At 49.6% G+C, this 23,487-nt stretch overlaps 1 protein-coding gene across 6 annotated transcripts in view; it reads left to right on the plus strand.

Moving 5' to 3' along the window:
- RAD50 (RAD50 double strand break repair protein) overlaps positions 1-23,487 on the plus strand; it is a 234,214-nt gene that overhangs the window by 51,673 nt on the left and 159,054 nt on the right. The gene's annotated exons all lie outside the window — the stretch shown is intronic.

The raw sequence follows: 23,487 nt of genomic DNA on the forward strand, positions 1-23,487 counted from the left end.
TTTGAGGAGTGGGGACTGGGCAGTTGGAGATAGGCTTGTTTGTTTTTAGTGTGGCTACCCTCAAGCGATGTAGCCTTTTTCAGTTCAGCTTATTCTCTTTCGGCCCAGGCCACTCTGTGTCCTTTAGCCAAGTGAGCCCAACCGAGGCCCCTCAGCGTCCCGACCAGCAGAGGTGCAAGAGGCCCATCCTGTTCATTCTTGCTCTGTAAACGCAGTGCAGAAAGGCAGATATGCAGGAACATGGCCAGAGGAGCCAGCCCAGGGCTGGAAAGTGGAGGGCCCTGGAGGGCTGGGGGAGGCTTCTGAGGCCTCTCTGCACTGCTCCTCCCATAGCAGAATGTTCATGGTCCATGCACTTCTGGGAGGGTAGATGGGGCCCAAGTGGGCAGAACACCTGTTTAGTGTGTAAGTCCATGTCCTGTCTTGTCCTTTCCAAGAATTCAGCCATTGCTAGGTTGGCTGCCACTAACCACATGGAGTGGAAGGAAAATTCTCAAACCAGGCACTTGAGCCAAGCCTGCCGTGGTCCTCAGCCAGATGTTGCAAGTTCCTAATCTTGACCCAGAGGCCAGGGAGTTGGGGCATCATCTGGAGCCCAGAGTTGGCTGTTACCCACAAACATAGACACCCTGAGTGGGACCTACACACCCCGCCTTGCCTGAGGTGGGACCAGGGCCCACTTCGTTCCCATTACATACCATTACAAGATGATGCAACCAGGTTTCAACAGACACTGCCAGGGAAGAAACACATTACAACAGCATGCTTCAATACTTCCTCTGCCCATGCAGGAGGCTTCATCACATCAACAAAGTCGCACCTCTTCCCACCCCAGTATCTCACCCCACCAAGCTGGAAGTACCTTTTGTCAGGACCATTTACGGCCTTTGAATGGACCTGCTTTTCGCAAGAAATTAAACCAGTGGCTTTCCATCCTGGCAGCACATTACAGTCATCTAGAATATTAAAAAATACTGATGCCTGGGCCTCACTCTCACCCCAAAGATACTGACTGAATTGATCTGGGTTTTTTTTAAAAAAAAGATTTTATTTAAGTCTTTATTGAAAGATAATATACATGCAAAAAGAAGAAAAAGAAAAAAGCACAAACCACAAGTGTAAATCTTGGTGAATTTTGACAAAGTGAATTTACTCTGAGTAATTTGCTTCCAAATCAAGAAGCAACATCACCTGCATCCCCTGGTGCCCCAAAGGGTAACCACCATTCTCATTTCTAATAGTATAAATTAGTTTTGCTTGTTTTCAAGCTTTATATTATATAAATGGAATCATACAGAATATATTCTGGCTTCTTCCGATCCGCATTGTGTTTGTAAGGTTCATCAGAGCTGTTGCTTGTAGTTGTTAGTTAGTTTAGTTAGTTAATATTGTAGTAGTTAGTTTATCCTCATTGCTATAGGGTATTCCACCATGTGGATATTCCTCCATTTATCTATATTTGGGTATCTGGGTTGTTGTTGGCAATTTAGGGTTCTTATGACTACTGCTGCTGTGAGCATTCATTGGCGTCTTAGAGCATGTTTGCTTGTATTTCTGTTAAGTCCATACTTGGACATGGAATTGTTGGGCAGGTATGAAAATCAGTATGTTCGGCTTTAGTACCTTATGCCAAATAATTGTCCAAAGTGACTACCAATTTATACTCCCTCAGGGATGTATGAGAGCTCTGGTTGCTTCACATCTTTGCCAACAATTGGTATTTTCTAACTTTTTCATGTTAGCCGTTCAGGTGGGTGTGTGATGATATCACAGTGTGGTTTTAATTTGCATTTCCCTAATGACTAATACAGTTGAGCGCCTTTTCACATGTTTGTTAGCCATTAGTCTTCTCTTTGCACAGTGCCTGTTGAAGGGCTTGGACTTGAGTACTTTTAAGAAGTCCCTTAGGTGGCTCTAGTGTGCAGCCAAGGTTGAAAACCATCGAGCAATACCACAACTTAGCACCTGCTGTTCTGTTTCTCAGTGTCCTGTCTTTGAGCTTAGAGTATTTTGGATCTGAAGGGACCTAATGGACCTGGAGAAAGATAACTGTCACCCGCCACGCCAAGATGAGCCTACCAGAAAGAAGCAAGAGATTGGAGCTAGAGTTTAGGCAGTTGAGAATCTTTGGGAATGTGGTCTCCACTTCAGAAGAGTTCAGAGAGGGCCTGTGGTGTCCCCAGCTGCCACAGGCATTTCCTGACCACAAAAACGACCCCTTGCTGGTCACCCTGGAGCTCCAGGCAATCATGTGGAGGAAGTGGAGGGGCCCTATGCCAGGTACTTCCCGGTTTCCAGGCCAGCATGAGTGGGACCCAGCTCATGTGGCATTGTGGTCAGGCTGAGGACAGGGGAGCATGTGTTCCAGGGACCTGGGTGGGGCTGAGGGAGGCCTGCTGTCTGTGGCCTGTCTCCTGGTTCAAAGAGCGGCCTGTGAGCCTGTCCCACATGAGTCCAGGCCTGGCTAGCCCTTGAGTTCTGTGGGTTTCCATAAAAGTTCCAGTTGTTGTCTCCCTCACCTGTAATGGTCTCCTCTTCCTCTGCTCCAGGACCTTCCTTGGTCACCCTACCCCTACTTGACCCCTTACTCCTCTGAACTCCTGCAGCACTTAAGAGTGAGAGCACACGATGTGGCTCCTGATTACACTTTGCCTTCTATTAAGTCCTCATTGCATCATCGGTGCTCATCTCATCCCCTCTTCTGGACTGCAGCCTCATCCCAGGGCTGCTGGGTGCTTCTCTGTGCTCCCCGCACAGTGGGTTAAGTGGCATTTGGTAACTCAGTGATAACATCCTCCAAATTGGAAAGGGAGGTGCAGTAAAAATACAAACCACACACAGAATCCTTCCCTCAGACTGGAGCTATGCAGGTGTCAAGCAGCGCTGCCCTGTGCGGGGTCCGTGTTGGCACATGTGCCACTCATCTGGTAGGCAAGTTGGACTACCAGCAGGGGCTAGGATGCTGGTGCCTGACTGGGTGTGCATAGAGGCCTCTCAAGCAGAGGGGTTTTGCACACCCTGATGGAGTTCACCGGAGTGCCCAGGGCCCGCACCATGTGCTCCTTGAAAAGAGCAGAGTCCACCTTCTGCTGACTGAAGTCCTGCCAGCTGCCTGACGTGAGATGAGGCGCAAGGAGGCACGTGGGCACAGTTGACATTTTGGACCCTGGTGAGCACAGAGCCAACTCCGGGCTCTTGGTTGTTCCATGTCCCCTGGATTCAGGCCCATCTTGGAAATTGCTCTGGACACAGAGCGCTTCATGTCTGATAGTCCAAGTGCAGATGTTGGGGTTCCCTTGATTGGCCCAAATGGTAGCTTGAACCAACCAGCAACCAGAGTGCTGTCTGCAGCCTGGAAGAACACTCTCCTGGCCGTGTATGAGAGTTCTAGTTGCTTCAGTCCTTGTCAACGACTGGGATTTCCTGTCTTTTTCATATTGGCCATACGAGTCTCTTAAAAAGAGAGACCCCTCTTGTCCCACTGACCCTGCACCCCTGCCTCTCCCCTTTCACTCAGCCCCCTACCCAGCAGTCAAGCCCTTCAGTTCTCTCATACTTGGTCTTCAAACTCTCCTTCTCCCCTGGCTCCTGTAGTGCAGTGTTTGGCATGCACCTGTCTCCATCATCCCTGTAATGCTTCCCTCCACCCCCTTCCCCATGGAGTACAGCCATGCTGTCTGCCTCTCATGGCCAAGATTCTGGAAGGAGACATCTCCTCTCTCCTCTTCCTTCTCCTCACCCGCTCATTTATTCAGCAAGTATTCATTTTACCCCTGTCTGTGCTGGGCATAGCAGGGTTCAACAGTGAAAAAGACTAGCTGGCCGTGCTCTCATGAAGCTTATAATCGAGTAGGGAAGACAGACATAAATCATTAACAAGTGTTTATGTAGGGGCTGTCACAGCCCAACAGCACAGGCCAGTTCTTCTCTGCCCTCACGCACCTGCAAATGTCTGCTCGTCTTTTGGGGCTCAGCTCACATGCCACCTCATCTGTGCTGCCTTCCCCATGCTGCACCTGTAGACAGTGTGGCCCGCTGGGCCCACAGCAGCCTTGGGTATAACTATTTCCCACAGAGGTTGAAATCCGAGGGCAGAGACCAGACCACACTCACCTTGGAGCCCCCTGCCTGGCACAGAGCCCAGTGCATTGGAGGTGCTCAGTAGATGAATGCAGGTCCCTGCCAAGACTGAGCCAAAGTGTGTGAACATCTCCAGGGCCTGAGAATCCACATCTTTCTTCTTCCTCTGTTTTAATAGCCTTTTCTTTCTGCTTATCATTATAAAAGTAATTTGGGTTTGGTCACAACCGTGTGCATTTACTTAACAATACTGAACTTTACATTTATAAATGGTTATGAATGTAAATTTTATGTTATGTGTGTTTTACAACAATTTTAAAAACACATAGTGCAAAGATTAAGTACAAAAAAGGAGGAAAAGGTCCATATTATCAAGAAATAAAGGACAAAGGATTTGATTCAGGCAAAATTGTATTTAAAAAATAAGTAGTTTGGATTAGGGAAATGCAAATCAAAACCACTAGAGGGGCTTCCCTGGTGGCGCAGTGGTTAAGAATCCACCTGCCAAGGCAGGGGACACGGGTTCAAGCCCTGGTCTGGGAAGATACCACATGCTGTAGAGCAACTAAGCCCGTGTGCCACAACTACTGAGCCTGTGCTCTAAAGCCCGTGAGCCACTACTACTGAGCCCGCGTGCCACAACTACTGAAGCCTGTGCGCCTAGAGCCTGAGCTCTGCAACAAGAGAAGCCACTGCAATGAAAAGCCCGCGCACCGCAATAAAGAGTAGCCTCGCTCACTGTAGCTAGAGAAAGCCCGCGCACAGCAACAAAGACCCAATGCAGCCAAAAATAAATTTAAAAAAAGAAAAAAACCCCAAAAAACCCCACAGTGAGATAACACTTCGCACCCTTTAGAATGGCGATTATTAAAAAAAAGAAAAGAAAAATAACAAGTGTTGGTGAAGATGTGGAGAAATTAGAACCCCTGTGCCCTGCTGGTAAGAGTGTAAAATGGTACAGCCACTGTGGAAAACAGCATGGCAGTTCCTCAAAAAATTAAAAATAAACTTACAATATAATCCAGCACTTCTACCTCTGGCTATATATCCAAAAGAACTGAAAGCAGTGTCTCAAAGAGATATTTGTATACCCATATTCATATCAGCATTATTCACAATAGCCAAAAGGTGGAAACAATCCAAGTGTCAAGTGTCCATTGACAGATGAATGGATAAGCAAAATGTGGTATACACACACAATGGAATATTATTCAGCCTTTAAAAAGAATGAAATTCTGCCACATGCTACAACATGGATGAACCTTGAAAACCATTATGCTAAGAAGTGAAATAAGCCAGACACAAAAGGGCAAATATTGTACGATTCCAGTTATATGAGGTACCTAGAATAGTCAAATTCATAGAGACGGAAAGGAGAAGGGTGGTTGGCAACCACTGGCAGTAAGAGAGAATGACGAATTAGTTTACTGTGTTTGGAGTTTATGTTGAGGATGATGAAAAAATTCTGGGGCTGGATGGTAGTGATGGCTGCACCACAATGTATGTGTACTTAATACCATTGAATTGCACACTTAAAAATGATTAAAATGTTAAATTTTATGTATATTTTGCCATAAAAAAGTAATTTGTGTATATTACAGACATTTTAGAAACTATTGATAAACACAAAAGGGAAAAATTCAAATCATTTCATAATCTTACCAGCTAGAGAAAGCCCGCTGTTAAAATTTGAGTATGTGTCTTCCATTCCCTTCTTGTTCTCTCTCCCTTAAAACAAAAGTGTGTGTGTGTGTGTGTGTCTGTGTGTCTGTGTGTATCTATCTTTGGAGACCACACTGGACCTATAGAAAGTCTCCTCACGTCTATCTCTCGACTGTTCCCATTGATACTGCTTCCTTCCTTCCAGCCATTCAAAACAAGGCTATCCCTCTTCTGGACATCAATCCTTTGAACAATTTCTCACACCTAATTTCACTGCCCTGTACCTCTCTAGGGTCACACTGCTCTGAAAATGCCCATTCCTTCCATATGTCTGAAAATACGGTACAGAGCAGGCTCAGTAATATGTTGGAAGGGGTTGGAGAGAACAGTGAGTGCCCCTCCCACTTTCTCAGGTACTGCACATCTTAGATGCGTCCATCTGAGCATGTCATCTCCCTTGGATGATGCAGTTGTTGGGGTTCCTGCAAAGGTTGCTGACAGTTAAAACCCTAAGCCTGTTGGTCAAGACTGCCCTTGGCCCAGGTCCCCATGCCCTGCCTTGGTGTCCTTGCTTCTTGGACCTGGTGCTGGACCTCACATTATCCCTGTTGATTCTTACTCCTAGATTCAGCTTCTGCAGCCAGTCAAGAGCCTGTGGCCTCATGCCCAGATGAGCAGATCTACCCTGTCCACTCTGAGGGAGCTTGGAGAAGAGTGAAGGCCCCATAGGCTCTACCCCTGCTGGGCTCTGGGAGGAGCAGCCTCTTCCTCTCTTCTTCCCTTGAGAAGTGGGCCTCCCTCTTTACCCCAGGCACCACTCTGCCCTGCACAGCAGTGAGTCAGCAGGAATGAGCCAAGCTATCAGAAATGAGGGTGCCCTCCACCACATGGGTTCTGTGGGCTGAGGAGGCTGCCATCAGGCCTGGCCCCAGGGCCATGCCACAGCTGTCACGCCTTGTAGAAGTGCCCCCAGGCCCCTACATTTGTTACCACACATTTGGGCAAACTCCTTCCCCAGCTTTGCCACCTGGTCCAGGAGCCAGGGCATAGCCAGCTTCATTGGCAGTGAGAGGTGAAGCAAGAGGCCACAGCCACTCAGGTGACTAAAGTTCATGTCTGTGCCCAGCCTTCATTTGTTTCCAAATCCAGCCACAGACGTGAGACCCTTCTCTCTTGGCTCTGAGGCCTCCACGGAAGGGTTTATTTAAGGTTTTAACCAGAACCTTTATAGCCCAGCCCTGAGAAGATTATCTTTTTACTGCAACTTTGATTAATGATTGATCAAAAAGTGATACTAGAAACACTGAAGAACAAATTTGCCCTAGAGATTACAAAGGTCTACATCTGCCAGGCTTGGGGACCTGACCACCTGCTCCAAGGTCAAACCAGGGTAAGGGTGCATCGGAAGACCCACCCCACACACAGTCAGTCTCTCTCTCACACACACACAGGGGAAAATACAGATGTAAATGTCCTTAAATCCTTTTTGGAATTAGCAGGGACAGAGCAAAAGGACATAAGGGCTCTTAATAGAATTTTTCTTTCTTTTGTTTCTATTAATACGTATTACAAATTAGCATCTTAAAGGGAAATTTGGAGTGTGAGGAAGAGAGAGGGTTGTGTGAGGACCATGACCTGGGCTTCCTGCAGACCTCTAGCCCCAAAGAGCTGACATCTGAAATGTCACCAGGCAGGGAAGGGGGAACAAAGTTTCACAAGCACTTGTGGGAAGAGCCTTGCGGAGTGATTGGGCTGTGCTCAGCTGTGCTCTGGCTGTTTTGATGGTCACTGAGGCTGTGAGTCCTAGTGGGGCCCACAGGCCACATCAGAATCAAAGGGCCCAAATCTACCACCTCAGAGACTGGGGAGCCAGGAATCTGCATTTTAACAACCTCCCCTACCTGGGGTTCAGCCGGTCCCCACCCTCTGTGAGCCCCAGGGAGCAGGGTACTGGCTGGAACACTTTCTTCTTGCCCCTCAGCTCCTCTGGTGCCCTGGGGCATGATGAGTGGAGAGCTGGCAGAACAGCTTCTAAACGGAAACTGGAAAATGAAACTGGAAATCACAGCCTCACAACCCAAAGAGCTGGGGTTTCTTTTCCACAGGGAGAGTCCCTGAGGGAGAAAGCAGCAGAAGCGGGGAGAGAAGCATGTTTAGTGAAGGCAGCAAGGTGTTCCTTAAGGAGCCTAGCAGTGGGCACACTGATGTAGGGTTGCGACGGCAGCCTGCAAGGCGCGCAGTGCCAGCAAGGATGGCCACAGCGCTGCACCCACTTCCCCAAGGCTGGCTGGCTGCTGTCAGCCCTGGAGGGCTTCCTCTCCAGCAAAAGCTAATTTCACGCTTTATGCTGAATAGCTATTTTCAGAGGTACTTTAGGAAGGGCTCTGGCTCTCGGTTAATCTGAAAATGTTTGATTCTGAAAACACTTCTCAGAACTGAACGTTTCATACCAGCGTTTCATACCAGCAGCTTCGTGCCCCGCTGGCTACCTTCACCCACCTTGCCCCTCTGGGGCTCTCCCACATGCACACGTAGGACTTTGATGAGGAATGGAGGTGCTTGAGTTTAGCTGAGGATCAAAGATCAAACACGCTAATCTGCCCTCCCCTCTGGTCTCCTACACCACACACACCTGAGTTTGTGCTCACCCAGGCACAAACACTAAAAGCAGCTGCCGCAAAAGCACCGCTTGAGGCAACTTTGAAGATACTTAGCAGAGCAGCTTTCATGGAAGCAGATTTCCTGAACGGACAGGAATGCGGGGGAGAGGAGGGCAGTGGGATAGGGGCCAAGAACTGTCCCTACCTGCTAACTCCACACCATCCTGGCTTCCCCAGCCCCCAATCCCACACACTCCTTCTTTGGTTAGTACCCTGAAGGGGTATCCTCTCAAAGCACGCTGTGTTTTCCAGCTATTCGTGTAATTATTTGCCTCACGTCTGTGTCCCTCACTGGAACTAAACTCCTCAAGGCCTGAAACATGGTCTGTGTTATTTACTGCTGTATCTTTGATGCTTTGAATAGTGCCTGACTCTTGGTAGGGGCACAAAAAAATGTATGTTCCATGAGTGAGGGCAGCCTGAAATGCCCAGTAGAAAGACAGCACTCCAGCAAGGGATACGCACTGGCATATCTCAGTGTCCAGACCCCACCCCAGGCCCTCAGAGTGCCTTTAGCTGAGGATGTGGTGGACAGATAGACGCCCCAGCTCTGCTGCCTGCAGTCCCCAGACCCTTGCCCATGGAATGCTTTAACTGCTCCATGTGTACAGGCAAAGGCTTAGCAGGAGGAGGTGGGAGGTGTGGCGTTCTTCTGTCACTCACCCTCCATGGCCCTGGCTTTGCCCCCCTTACCTGACAGATGGGCTCACATAGCCTCTTCTCAGGAGGCCAGGACACCTGTCTCCCTGGGCTACCCAGAAAAGAAAGGCCACTTTATCATATTTTTTATTCTTATTTTTTTATTTTTGGCCACACAGCATGCAGGATCTTAGTTCCCCAACCAGGAATCGAACCTGCGCTCCCTGCAGTGGAAGCGCAGAGTCGTAACCACTGGACCGCCAGGGAAGTCCCAAGAAAGGCCACTTTTAGCCTGTGGGTCAGGAGGAGACAAGTTGGGGCTGGGTGCGGGGAAGAGGGGGAGGTGTGAGTGATTAAAAAAAAGAGGGGGGCAGAAGAAGGATGCCAGTGAATGGTCCTCCGGGAGGAGATGTGGACATGGGAAGCAGCCCTCATGTCAGGCCCCACACCTTTTATTCTTCTCAGCCTCACTTTCTCATCCATAAATAGGATTTGTTCTTGTGTATATGCCTTGAGGGGCAATATAACAGAAGATAAAAGGGCAGACTTTGGAATTGGGCTATCTGGGATAAAATCTCAGCTCTGCCTTTACAGACTAGTAATTGACCTTGAGTCAGTTACTGAATCTGTCTTTGCCTCATTTTTCTCTTCTGTCAAGTGGGAACAATTATAGTGGATTCTATGTGCTAATTCATGTTCCTGACACCTGGTGAGGGCTCAGTCATTGTTAAGCTATGATTACCTTAGCAAAGCTTGTGAGGATCCAACAAGATGGCAGCTATGAGCACAGTTCCCAGACCCGAAGGTGCTGTACGAATATGAGGAAAGAGGGGAGTATTATTTTGGAAATATTGAAGGCACAGCTTCCCTCCCACATTTGTCTGGGGTGGGGCAACAGTTTTACTTATTTAATGTTAAGCTAGAAGATGCACCAAAGGAAGGTGAAAAACTGAAACCGCCAACCGTTTGAGCGGTAGGCTGCACTGAAACAGTGTGGCCGGTGCAAATGTTAAGGGCCTGGGCAAGGCCCACTTCCTCCCTGCGTGCCATGGGTCTTCCTCATACCAGCAGCTTCCCAAGGCTACAGGAAGTGGGTCCAGGAACACTCGAGGGTGTGTGCAGGGAGGCTTGGGCCGGAGGGTGGCAGCTGCTGGGGAGAGAACAGGAGCCTTTCAGGTCCTTGGTGGGTCCTGGGGCCGCCTGTGCCGTAGCCCCTGCCCTCTCCCAGGGGCGGGAGAGGCCTGCCCAGGACGGGCGTGTAGCCGACTCCCCGCCAAGCCTCTTCTCTCTTGAGGTTGCAAGCCACTGTACAAAAGGCATCCAGCCCGAGAGAGGCAGGCTGGAGAGGAGAGCCGAATCTTTTCTCAAAGGAAGTGCAGTTGTGGTTTTGAGACGTTCACTTCACATCTGTGGTTGGCGTTTCCCAGAGCTCTCAGAGGTGAATGCAGGGTCAGCCCGATGTCGCCAAATAAGGTTCACCAGTGACCTTAGCAACAGGCTTCGCTGCCCATTGGCTGCCACTGCTGCTGCCAGCCAATGCGGCCTCTGCAGGCCGGCGCTGAAGCTGGGCTGAAGCTTCCTCATGTGCAGGGATCCAGCTGCTCCCTGTCAGGAATCACTGCCCTTTGAGGCAGCCACAGATAGGTAGAGAGCTCTGGGCAAAGGTGCGAGGGTGGCAGGACTGCCTGGGTGCCCACGTCTCAGAGTCGACCAGGCCAGCACTCCAGTGAGTCTTCACACAGCACCGATCTGCACCGTCAGCTTGATAGCCTGCTCCCAGCTTGCCAAGATGAGTTGTTCCCTACCACTCCCACCTTGTCCTAGCTGTCAACCTTGGAACTCCATAGTTCCTATTTCATAGTTCTGTTCATTCCTCCTTTGTGCCAGGCACTCTGCTAAGCTCCTTCTACACATTATCTCTTTTAACTCTCTCAATAACCCTGTAAGTGAATTAGCCGCATTTTACAGATGAGGAAACTGAGGCTAAAGAAGGTAACCAGCCCAGTGTTGCACCAGTAAGTAGGGAAGCCACAACTTAAACCCAATTTAAACAAATCCAGATCCTACACTATTAACTGTTGTACTATATTGCCAGTTGCTCCGTGTCTGTGTGTCTCAGTGTCTTCATCTGTGGCATGGGATGATAACACCTACCTCACGGGTTTGGGGTGTGGATTATGTGGAGTGACTTACGTGCAGGAACCTAGTGCAGAGCGGCGGCTTGTCCAGCGGCACAGCTTGGCACCTGTAGGCTTGGTGCCTGATAGGTGTGTTCCACAGGCACCCTGCACGTCCCTCTCGCATGGAGTGTGCTGCTGAAACATTGAGGTTTCTGGACCGGACTTCTCTGGGGCCCTCACATTTGCTTTCCACTTCCTCATTCTCAGCCTCCTCCCACTCTCACCCAACTACATCACTGAAGTAGGGAGGCTGGAGAGGAGCCTGCTGCTAGAGGCCCCGGCCTGTGAGTGCCAGAGGGGACAGGATGGCTGGGCTGGTGGGGACAAGTTTGGAGGACCGAATGAAGGCCAGTCAGACTGCAAGGGCAGGCATCCCTCATTTCCTCTATCCCAGATACAGCACTGCTTCCCTGAGAAACATTTTCAGAGTTGAAAAATACGTAAGTGATCTGGTAAAGATGAAAATACATGTACCCTGTAACCCAGCAGCCCCACTCCTCAGAATCTGCTCTAACCAAAGTCTCACTCATGTGCATCACAATATTCACAAATAAATTGTGCAGTATTCCTGCAGTGAAAATGAATGAACTACTGCGACCTGTAATACTGTAACATTGGATAATAATACTGTAATAGTACTGTGACTCTCATCAACATAATGTTAAATGAAACTGCAGAAGAATACACACAGTATAATTCCTTTCATGAAAAGTTTAACAGCTGGCAAAACTGAACTGTATTGTTTAAGGATATATGCAGAGGAGGTAAAACTATAAAAAGCACAGAAATTATTATCACAAAAGGCAATTTAGGGGACTTCCCCAGTAGCGCAGTGGTTAAGAATCCACCTGCCAATGCAGGGGACACGGGTTCAAGCTCTTGTCCCCTGAGGAGCCTTGGAAGAAATGGAAGGTCCGGGAAGATCCCACATGCCGCAGAGCAACTAAGCCCGTGTGCCACAACTACTGAGCCTGCGTGCTGCAATTACTGAAGCCCGTGCTCAGCAACAAGAGAAGCCACCACAATGAGAAGCCCACACACCACAACGAAGAGTAACCCCCGCCCTCTGCGACTAGAGAAAGCCTGCGCGCAGCACTGAAGACCCAACGCAGCCAAAAAAAAAAAAAAAGTCAATTTAGTCATGAGCACAGGGGAGGGTTGGGGTTGTGATAAGGAGGGGCATAGGGGTCTTTGAGGGTGTTGGCATTGTTTTATCTCTTAACCTGGTGGTGGTTATACAGATATTTGCTTTCTATTTTATACTTATTAAACTGAACATACGCTTTGTGCATTTTTCTGCATAATTATTGTTTTGCAAAAAAAAAAAGTGTACGTGTCATTTCCAGCACTGAACAGTGCAGTGAATGGACGGACGGCAGAATGAGCTCTACCCCACTTGAGACTTTTGGAACAGCATTCAGGAGTTTCCACACTGTTTGCTGAACCACAACTTTTACTGCAGATGAGGAGCCTTGGAAGGAATGGAAGATAAAAGACATTATGCAATTTAGGATTGAAGGATATCCTTTGACATATCACTGCAGCTGGGGATGAGGAACCAGTGCTTGTGGAAACAGGGACCGGATCACACCATGGTCAAGACCTGACTGGACTTGAGGGGATCTGAAGGGGCAGAAGGACACATGCAAAGACCGTACCTGGGACCCAGCCTGCTTGGTCCCCATAGAGGGTTAATTCAGCTGGAGTTCCCATCCCAGGATCCCCTCTTCAGGGATGTGTGTATTTGTTGATTGTCTGCCGTATGACTGACCCCTTCAGAATACTGAAAGAAAATGGCCTTCAGCAGTGGCTGAGACAGGGCCTTTTCGGATGCACAATAAGGAATCTAAGGCTACAGGATGAGGCCTTCCTGACTCTGCCTCCTAGGGTGCTGGCATTTCTAAGCTGGCAAGCTTGTTTTATTCATCCTTACTTCCCTAGCCTGGAGTAGGCCATGAATGACAGTTAATAAACGTTTGTGTGTGAGCCAATGTGTAGAATATATGCTGTAGAGAGTAAGGCCTCATCAGGTCCCAGAGAGGCAGCCTCCCAGACACCCTGCTTCTCTGGTCCATCTCCAGACACCCTGTTTCTCTGGTCCATCTCCAGACATCCCAGCCAGCTACAGCAGACTTCCTCAGGAGGTGCCCAGGGCTCTGGCCCAATGGCAGCCTGTCAGGTGTTAAAGATAACCCTCCTTTTTCTTCTCCGAGCTAAACATCACCAGTTTCCACAACCATTTGTCTTATAGATCCAGTATTCTGGTTATCCAGTCTGGAGAGGCAATAAGAGGATCCAGACATGGTCTGAACAGGCAGAACCATGGATGCAGATGGCAAATTTGGGTTTGTGTGCTTTGACCGTCAGTGTATTCAAGCTGTGATGGTGACAGCTGCTGGCATGGCCTCTGACGTGGTAGGAAGGTTCAGGGTCACTGCTGAGCGCCTTTCTTTCTTTCTTTGGTGTTCTCATGGGCTTTATGTAGACACTTTTTTGATGTAAAACCCCAAGCTGTAGTCCTTGTCACAGTGTTGTATTTCTCCTCAACTCTCCTGGAGACTCCCTGAGAGCTGGCTAGAAGTAAGCACTCCATAGGTATTAGCTCCTGTTATTTACTTTATTGTTTTCTTTATTTGAATGAACAATCATGAATTCAGTGTCATTTATTGAGCATATACTATATGTCAGGCACTGCTAGGTGCTGGAATATAGCAGTGAACAGAATAGGCTTGTCCCTTCACTCTGGGAAGACTTGTTGATTGAATGGTTGAACTCATTATGATCCACACCACCACCACCAGACATTCAGACATTCACTGGGTGCTCTCTGTGTGTTCAGTTCAGAATATATCCTCTCTGCCTTCCAGTGCTGGAATGTGGGAGTTGTTGAGAAAGATACCACTGTGGGAGTGAAAAAACACTGGACTTGAAATCTCTAGAGATCAAGTCCTAGCTCTGCCAGAAACCCACTGTGTGACCATGGGTGAGTTGGCTTGACCTCTCTGAGCCTCAGTTATCTTGTCAGTGAAATGAGAATAACAATACATCCCTCAGAGGCAAAAGAGGATCAAATAGGGTCACTACACTGCACAACTCCAGGGGGGTGCCATTCAAATTTTAGTCTCTGCAGCTGCTGGTGGCCTAGGATTAAATGAGACCACTTTTGCTGTGCGACCTGGAGTTAACAGTCAATAAACAATAGCTATTGTTATGTACAAGTTAGAGGGAAGCAGGGTTCACTGCAGGCCAGCAGGCTGCATAGGATTTGGCCAGGCTTTGTTCTTCAAGGAAGGGCAGGGCTCTGAGAAGTACAGACTGTGATGCAGGCAAGTGCCAGGAGCTAGCGACTCCCAGGGCAGGTCTGGGAGAAATGAGGCTGGTGAGGGAGGTGGTAAGGAGAAGCTACTGGAAGCTGAGCATGGAGTAGGGATGGATGAGACTAAGACGAATACTTTAATTATTGAGCTGCAGAGAATCCTAGAGAGCATCTTGTCCAGCATCCAGTCTCACCGGGCCAGCAGAGGCCAGGGAGGGAAAGTAGTTGAGTCTCCGAGATCCTGCAGCAAGGGCCAGGGTCAGGGCTCCTGCCTGTGCAGAACCCAGCTCAAATGACTCTTCTGGCCCAGTTTATGGTTCCACAAAAGGAAGTCCCTGGCATTTTTCACATATATATATATATATATATATATATATATATATATATATATATATATATATATATATATATATATTTTCTATATATAAAAGTACTTATAGGTCATTGTAGAGCATTTTTAAGTTATACAAATATAAAGAAGAAAATTTAATCACCTATAGTCCTACCAAAGCTACCACCATTAGTATTCTGATGCACTTCTTCCAGTAGGTATCCCACATATAAAATTATATATTATATATTCATTTGATTGGAATTGTATTGTGTATAGTTTCATGTTCCACCTTTTCCCTGTAAAATCGTGAGTATTTTATGAGAAGGAGGGACTGTTTTTTATGCAAAAGAAACTCTAGAAAATTTTTTTTCTTAGGGGAAAGAAAAGGTGCAAAGCCCCAGTCTGCGGGTGGTTGGGAGGACATCCTGCGGGCTGCAGGGTGGCTCTGTCTCACGTCCGGTCTGAGCTCTGAAGCAGTGGCTCAGAGAAAGACAAACCCTTCTCTCCTCTCCTGGCCAGGGTGCAGCCTCCTGCCTGTGGGCAAGGCAGAGTTGATGAGTCTGCACTCACCCTTCCTTCCCTGACACAGGATGTATGCTCATCCACTCCATACAGAAGTCTGTGGGGCCGTGATCGTTATTGCTCATTAATAACAACAGCTTCTCAGTCTGTGTAGCACAGCATTTTCTCATGCATTATCTGACCTGAGACTCACACACACTGTGAGGCAGGTAAGACAAAAGCTGTTAAACCTTTTCTGGATGAAGAAGCAGGCTCCAAGAGGTTTAGTGCCTTATTTGAGGCCACACAGCCAGTAAGTGGCAGAGCAGGGATTTTATGAAGATCTGGCTGACATCCACTTTAGTGATTTTTTTCCTCTAAACCTTTTTCTCTCTAGTCCTAGGTTTTCCTAAGCAAAACTGAATTCCCTTAGTGAGGCCAAAGACAGAGAGCTTTGAGCATTATGGGTGTGTGGAAAGGACACAGAATGCCACCCTGGGAGTCCTAAGGCAAGTCCTGCCAGCTCTGGCTGGATGTGCTGGGTAGCCTGACCTCAGGGCAGCTCTTCCTGGACAGCTCAGAGCCAGAACCTCTGGAGCTTTGGGGAATAGGTTCAAGGAGGCAGCTGTTTCCTGTAGGCACATCCAGCAGAGGCACTATTCTTCGGCATCCTTCTTGACCCACCCAAGTCACGGAGGCCCATTCCCTGCGCAGGGCTCCAGAGTCACAGTGTCTCCCAGGACAGAGTCGGCTCTTTCACAGAGCGACTGTGGGACTCTGTGAGACTGACTCTAACCAGGGGATTCTGAGCAGTTACATCCTTCAGGTGGTATCCCAGTATTGCTGCTATAACAAATTCCCATAAATTAAGTGGCTTAAAACAACACAAATTTATTATCTTACAGTTCTCTAGGTCAGAAGTCCAAAATGGGTCTTAACTGAATTAAACTCAAGGTGTCAGCAGGCTGCGTTCCCTTCTGGGGACTCAGTAGAGAATCTGCTTCTTCGCCCATGCTAGCTTCTAGAGACCACCTGCATTCCTTGCCTTGTAGCCCCTTCCTCCATCTTCAAAGCCAGCAATGGCTGGTCAAGTCTTTCACATAATGCTGCCTCCCTGATTCTGACTCTTCTGTCTCCTTCTTCATTTAAGGACCCTTGCGATTACACTGGACCCATCCAGATAATCCAGAATAATCTCTTTATTTTATTTTATTTTATTTTATTTTTTTGCGGTACGTGGGCCTCTCACTGTTTTGGCCTCTCCCGTATGCGGAGCACAGGCTCCGGACGCGCAGGCTCTGCGGCATGTGGGATCTTCCCGGACCGGGGCACGAACCCGCGTCCCCTGCATCGGCAGGTGGACTCTCAACCACTGCGCCACCAGGGAAGCCCAATCTCTTTATTTTAAAGTGAGCTAATTAGCAACCTCACTCCCCATTGCCATGTCACAGATTCCATGCATTAGGATGTGGACATCTTTATGCCACCATGGACCATTATTCTGCCTGCTCCTCTGGGTTCTCCAAGGGCTCCATTCTCAGGCATAGAAAGCAGGCCGGGCCAGACCACAGTCAGGATGTGCCCACCCTTATTAGGAGAGGTCCTTTATGCCTAGGTCCCCTCCCACCTGTTCTGCTCCTCACTCAGCTCAACCTGTCCTGGATTCCTCTTTTCCCATGCTCTGCGCCCAGTCTTGGGTGGAGATGGGCTAGGCAGGAAGCGCCAGCACGTGTGGACATGGACGAGGGGGGATGCAAGGCTGGATGCAGCAGGGCTCTGGGAAGACCTGGGGGCTGAGCACCTCCCACCCAAAGACCATAGGGCTTCCAAGGACTGGGGCCTCTGAGAACTAAGGCACTGAATTCTAAGGGAAGCTCCAAGCCTGGAGGGGCAGGCAGCCAGACACTGAAGTCCCTCCACCTCAGCATCCCTGGCTGCCCTTGACAGCCAGAGGTCACCTGGCCCCTTTCCTCAGTATGACTGCCTGTCTGCCTTTACTCATTCCCTTTCCCCACTCCTTTCCTGGGCCTCAGGCTGGAACTTTGTGGGAGCCTGTGGAAGCAGTGGGCCCTGCAGAGCCTCTGTCCCTGAGCTGCCTGCTGAGGTCCCCAGGGATATAAGACCCAGTAGGAGGGCCAGTGGGCAGTGCAGAGAAGGAGGGGCTGGACAAGGCCTTTGGTCCTCCAAGTAGGGGGACCAACTCACCCCAGTTTGCCCAGGACTCTCTCAGTTCTAGCAGTGAAAATTCCCACATCCCAGGAAACTCATCTGTCCTGAGCAAACTGGGATAGTTGGTAGCCTGCCTCCAAGGCCCTTTGCCCCTCCTAATCTACTATAGATTACCTTGTCAGCCGGGATGGCTAGCCCTTTGGACTCTTGGATGCCAACCTCTGCACGGTATCTGGGAGCAGAGGGATCTGGGGGCTGGGGAAGGGCCCCAAGCAAGTGCCGGGGAAGTATAGATCTCTGCTTGTAGTGTTCCTGGACCCATACCTGTATCTGCATGGGACAGAGCTCCTAAATATATGCACAGGGGGGTGAAGAATTGTGGTTGTACCCGATTTCTAAACATTTAATAGCATGATTACTTTTGGGTGGTGTATTGCAGGTGGCTTTAATTAATGTTTCTATTTACTTATCTGTATTTCTTACTCTGTACAATTAAACCATGTTCCTTTTACTTGTGTACATTTTTAATAAAAGAAAGTAATTAATGACTCAGACTTCCATCCCCAGCAGTCCTGCTGAGGGACACAGATGGGTTGTGCTGCATGTCGTGGGACACAGTGGCTCTTGTTCTGGGCTGGTTGGTCATGGCCCATTCTGCCCAAGGCTCTACTGCAAGGTCAGAGCTAGTTACCACTCTGTGCCTTCCCTGTCTCTCAGCCTTCTCCCTGCACCCCAGAGTCCAGCCTGGATTGTCCCCCAAGGAAGGACTCAGAAAAGCCAGGTGGACAGTGGGTAGAGAAGGTGAGCAGATGCTAACTGCAGGGCTTTGCTGACCCAGCATTTTGCAAGAGATGTTCTCAAGTGCCAATCCTGCCTGAGCAGGATCTCCTTCTGTGAGAATATGAGAATATGGAGAAGATGAGCTGCTTGCCTCTGAGGAGCTTCCAGTCTGGTTGGAGAGGTTGGGCATGTGGGGAGTAGCAGACAGGAAGGGGACAGGCACTGGCTGGTGAGGTTTTGCCTGTGTGAGCCGTCAGATACGGGAGGGCCCCAGGACTGCATTGCATGTGTCTCAGTCTGGCCAGAGACCAAAACTGGGGTCCTCTCGAGTGTCCTGAGGCAGGGCCCCAAAGTGGGGGCAGATGGTCTCCTAGGAGGAGAACTCTGGCTGCTTGCCAGTGCACGACAGAAGGGTGGTGATGAACTGTTCTCAGACGCGGTTCTGAGTCTTAGAAGTTTGGACACCCTTCAGGCCCTCCTCTGCCACACCCCACCCCACACACCTAGGAGCTCAGCCCTCACCCTGGCAAGCCCAGAAGGAGCACCGGAAGGGGAGCCCTGAGTCCCCAGCAAAGGCAACCACCCTTCACCTCCCACAGGCAAGGGCAGCAGCCCTCACCCCAGTTCACCATCGCGGTCGTATGGGCAACGTGAAAGGACTTCTTGACTTTTTCTCAGTTTTAAGGGAAGTAATTGCTGTTCTGCCCTAATGACTCCCTCCCTCCCTGTTCACCCCAGATCCCTAAACACCAGCTCCACACAACCGAACAACTTGCTCATTCCATGAAGTCAGCTTTCTCAGAGAAACCTGGCACACGATTCCCCCTGCCCCCACCCCAGGGCTCATGTGGCCTGGGCTGCTTACTTTGCTCCTGAACTATGATCCCTAGCATACCCCTTCACCTGTCTGAGCAAAGGTGTGGCTGAATATTTTTAACTGCTGTGGAAGAACTCACTGCACCTGCCCTAATCCCGGCGGATTCAGGATGGGCAGTGAGAGGGAGAAGTTGATAGTAGAGCCAGACACCCCGTGTCCACCTGGATGGTAAGGAAAAAGGGATGGCAGAGACGTAGAAGGACCCAGGCCAATCCAAGGCATATGGCCGGGAATGAAAGTGAGAGCCACCCTTGCTTCCTCTCAGCAGAGTCTGGAGGGTGGGGGAGGCCTTCCCTGAAGGAAACCTGCCAGTGAGTCTGAGAGCCCACCTGATGTAAGGCAGCAACCAGCCAGCTGCCAGGGGCGCTGGGTTTTCTCAGGGACCAGGAAGCCAGGATTAGACTCAAAACAGGCAGAGGGTGGCTCCAGCCTTGTGGCTGTGAGTTAGGATGCACCCTTGATGGGCTTGGCTCATACAGTTACCCAGAGTCCAGATCTCTGAGGATCCCAGGACTCAACAAAGGGTCTGATTTAAAGCAGGAGAACGAGAGAGACCCCGTTGCCTTGCTCAGACAGAAACGCAGCTGAAAAAGTCCTTTTTGATCCCTAGAGCTGAGATAAAGCCTAGCAGGCCAGAGTCCCCTGGAGCTAGGAGCTGGTTCACAAACGGACATGCGTGGCTGAGGTGCCCCCTACGTTGAAGCCAAGTTACTGGCCTGTCTGTGTTCCGCCCCCTGGGGGCCCCACCCAGCGAACTGCAGGTGGCCTCTAGGGCATTTGCATCACCTCCCTTTAGGATCAAGTCAAAACTCACCTCACCGGGGCCCTGGGGCCTGTAGCTGCCGAGCCATGTTGCCTGGGATGAGGGCAGGGAGCTGAAGGGAGGGGTCCCACACAGTGTCCAGAGCAGCTGCAGCTTTTGCTACCTTCCCTCTGTGTCCCCAAATGCTTTTTCGGCATGAGGTGCTAGCTGCCCCAGGCAAGCTCTTCCAAACTTCTTCCCCAGGCCTCAGTTTCCTCCTCTGTGGGCAGCCTGACATCGTGGAAACAGCCTGGGTTCCGGGCACAGACAGATGTGGGTTGGAATCCAGGCCCCATACTGATTAACTGAATCATCCTGGACAAGCACCTTGTGCTGGTTGAGCTCTGGTTTCCGTGTCTGTGAACAGGGGCTGTGGTGGGGTCCCAGTGCCATGGTGCATACAGGGTGCTTGGCACAGTGCCTGATGCAAAGTGAGCACTCAAGGCTGTGTTGTCATCATCCAGCTGGACTGTGAGGTCCTTTTCAGTTCTGCTCCTTTCTGAGCTCGTGAAGCTGGATGAGGGATGGTGTGGTGGGTGAATGTCTGTCTCTCCCCTTGTACTCAGCCCCCATGTCCTTGCCTCATTGCCTCCGGTATCTCCCCAGTTGAAATTAAACCCAGCACAGGCTCCGTAGGCCTGCCTCACCGTTGAGCCTGCAGAAGTGGGGGGTTCTTTTACAACTCCCCACCCCTAGGAAGTCAGCAGAAATGGGTCTCTTGGGAGCTGCCTGGAGCTAGGAAAACCATGTAGCCAACCAGCTATGCCCTTGTGCTGCCTTAGACTTGGACTCACAAGTGAGCCCTGGCTGACAAAGACAAGTCTTATTCTGCCCAGTACTTTGACTCCTGGAAAAGGAAGTACATGAGCTCCTCATTCACCCTCCAAGCCTCTGCCCCCGTGACTGCTGGCACAAGTGGGGAAAGGTTAGTGCAGAGTTCTGATGAATTTCAAACATTCTCATGATGGGAGGGTTAGCTGTGCCCAGATTAAGAAAGGGCATTACGTCTGACAGACAAAAGCTTCCTGGGTGCTCCAACAGGGCTGCTGAGGAATCCTGTACCCCACTAATACAAGGATTTTTGGATGTGTGCAAATCATGTGAAAGAAGACCCAATGGTCCCAGAGAATGACAGCCTGGGTATGACCCGGCCCCATCAGCCTGGGGGCATCACTTGCAGAGGAAAGGACTTCACCTCCAACCAGGCCCAAGACTTTTTCCAAGACTTCAGTTCTGTCTTTGGCAGTCCCCACCCAAGGCTTGCAGAGAGATCTGAGGATGCGCTTATCTTGCACACAGTGCACTGAGAGATGCTGAATACTGATATATCAAGAAGGGATGGTTTGCATGTCTTCCCTAAAGGTCTTCTGCCACCATGAGCCTTTGTATGGGAAGCTAGCATATTAGCCTCTAGCTTCCTTCCTATTGCCAAGTAAGCTGAATGAGTAACAGCCCAATTAAAGTGACACCTTTGGAGTAAGGCAAGGGAACTCTTATTACTAACCAGAAATGCCCTTGAACATCTATAGACTTGGTAGGGCAGGAGTTCTAGCTGGTGTGCCTGAGCCCCACGTTGCCGGTTTACCCCATTGGAAAGTGGTCCTTCATGACAATGATGTTATCACAACCCCAGCGAAACGGGTCTTTCAATGAACTCCTAGTCCCTCAGCCAAGAGCTTCTATCATTAGCACTTAAACTGAAATTCTTGGGAGTGAGCCACAAAAGCATTGGCAGATTCTGCCCAAATCTGACACCGATTATACTGATGTTGCTCCATTTCAGGCACTGTTTGGCTAATGAGTTAGTATCAGCTGCCATCCTCAGGTGAGCATTTGGACTTTACTGTTACTCTTGTCAGGCATGGGCTGAGGTCCATGGGGTGGGGTGTGGTGAGACAGCTCACCATCCTGGAAAATCTGGCTCCATCCCACACTACTCCGTCATGTCTGGTCCTTAGGATTCAGCTCCCTTATGATGGGGAAGGGTAGGTTTTTGGGGTCCCTCCCTGGACATTCCAAGGAGTTGGTTCCAATTGTTTCGAATGCCTAGGGTAAGAAGAGTTAGAGACCAGGACTCCATCTTGGCTCTAGAGATTAGGACCTCACTGATGGAATTCCTCTCCCATTTTGGTAACTTACAAGTGATGAACTTTGCATATTAGAACTTGAGAGATTTCCACACCTGCCTGGGACTTCAACATATCCACTGCCTACTCTGTCAGGGAATACGTCAAAGGACAAGAGGAGAGAAGTCAGAAGCAGTCCCCGCTGTTTGCTCTGGGTTGCATCCCTTCCTCCCCACCCCTCCTGGGTCTACCCTACCTGGCTTCACACCACTCCCAACCATCCTTAGCTGGAAAAGCCACGCACTAGAAGACCTTACCAAGCCCCCAGTTAGAAGCCATAGGAGGCTAGCCTCCCCATCCTATTTTCCTCAGTAAGGGCGGGGCCCTGCAAGAGCTGGGAATAGTCATCTTATCCCTCCCCTTTGGCCCCCAGATGATGCTAACTCTTGAAAAATCCAGGTGGATCTTCTGATGGACAGTGCTTGAGACTGGTCTATCCAGGCATCCACAAACAGAATGTCTACCCAGCAGGAGGGCCACCTGCCGTTCAGGGAACAATACTTCCCAAGCTTTGCAGAGAAAGTCTGACTGAACTTCGCCCATTTTCCAGTTTTTTCATTATTTTCTCACTCAGCCTTCTCTCTCCCGCACTCCTTCCAGGTGGCTAGGCCCTACAAGGGGGTGTCTGGGACCAAGAATATGGAAGATGTGTCCACACGGCTTGGTTTCCCTGAGTGACCCCTTCACTGCCATGGCCTCATTCCCTAGATGATGCTAGTGATGCCTGCTGGCTCCCCTTGGCCAGCCTGCCTACTGCTTTGGGTGCTGTTTAGCCCCAGGGCCAGACTGTGGAGGGAAATGAGAAAAGCCTACTTCCAGATCTCTGCCTCTCAGACACTGTGACTTGGTTCTTATCTGAGACCCTTCATTGCCAATATATCAGTGATTCCCAACCTGTGGTTTTCAGAAACACTGTTCTGATCAAAGATATCCCTTCACAGAGATGCTGTGAATCTCTATTAGCCCAGCCAGAACCCTGAAAAGATGTGGAAGAAGGAAGCCTGCTTCATGTAAGGTCATCCACGGTTTTCCTAACACATTTGTGCATGGAGCTGTTTCACAGCACACTGCAGGCTGGTATTCAGCACCAGTTATTATTGGCTGTCAAAATAGTAAAATACTTTTGAACAGTCAGGTAAATTAGCCTCAAGCCCCTGTCCCCAGTGTCCTCCAACCACCCCAGGCCCTCCCCCTCAAATCTGCTCCCAATCCAGTATCGACTTGTACTGTCCAATATGGTAGCCACTGGCCACATATGACTTTTAAAATTTTAATAAATAAAATTCCAGGGACTTCCCTGGTGGTCCAGTGGTTAGGACTCCACACTCCCACTGCAGGGGGGCACAGGTTCCATTCCTGAT

This window comes from Pseudorca crassidens, chromosome 3 (assembly GCF_039906515.1).
Source record: "Pseudorca crassidens isolate mPseCra1 chromosome 3, mPseCra1.hap1, whole genome shotgun sequence".
Lineage (NCBI taxonomy): Eukaryota > Metazoa > Chordata > Mammalia > Artiodactyla > Delphinidae > Pseudorca > Pseudorca crassidens.